Source organism: Poecilia latipinna, unplaced genomic scaffold (genome assembly GCF_001443285.1).
Source record: "Poecilia latipinna isolate Pla-1442-1.1 unplaced genomic scaffold, P_latipinna-1.0 Scaffold5959, whole genome shotgun sequence".
NCBI classification, from domain to species: Eukaryota; Metazoa; Chordata; class Actinopteri; order Cyprinodontiformes; family Poeciliidae; genus Poecilia; species Poecilia latipinna.
This window is the reverse complement of record NW_015118575.1, coordinates 7,051-7,967: the sequence shown is the minus strand read 5'-3', so window position 1 is coordinate 7,967 and position 917 is coordinate 7,051.

Genomic DNA, 917 nt, shown 5'->3' with positions numbered 1-917 from the left:
TTTGCAAAAAGGAAAAGGCCCAGAGAAGAGACAGGAGGATGGATTTATTCCGGACCGGTAGGCGAGTCAAACATTAAGCCGCTCTGCGTAACATGCAGCGACCGGCTGCTAATGAGGCAACGAAGCCTCAAACTGCTTCGCCACGTAGAGACCAAGCAGGCTGTGGATATAAGCAACACTTTGGGTGTCATCGTCTATCACTCCCAGATGGGACCATCTCGTTGCAGAGAAACAAGCTCAGGGCTCCCATTAGTCATTATCGTGAGTTAAGATTTTAACGAAAATAAAATGTTCGTTTTGTGGCACATCTGTATCTTATTTTGAAGGGATATGTAAACGTTATAGCGACCAGAGTCAGAGAGTGTTTGGGCAGTGGTCGAGAGGAGACGAGTAGAGCTTGTGAGTCTTAAGTCTGGTTTAGACGGCAAGATTTAAGAGTTGTTGCCCCATATGGGGGAAAAGAGAACTGACATATGGGTCCCATATGGGTTTGTCCATGTAGGGCCACAGCCTATGTGGGCCCTAAAAGGGCAAACCCATATGGGACCCATATGTCAGCCCTCCTTTTCCCCATATGGGGCCCACCTGGGCATGCTGGCAGGGGAGCTGATAACTTAGCATACAGGAATTTAGAGTGACCAAACATGGATGATGTAGAAGCAATAGTAGTTTGTGGACTCATTGAGATAAAAGACAGGGGCAGCCGCTCTATTTGCTGCACTATTATTTGTAGGCGACCGTTTTCATAGTTAACATTAACTGAATAAAAATATTTAATAATGACCTTTACATATAAACATTTCCACATCTCTGATGTCCACCAGACTCTCAGTTGCGTGTTATGTCAGCTGTTTGGGATTCCCCTCTGTTCTTAAATCACCGCGCTCCGATTGGCTACCTGTCACATTCAACAGGTT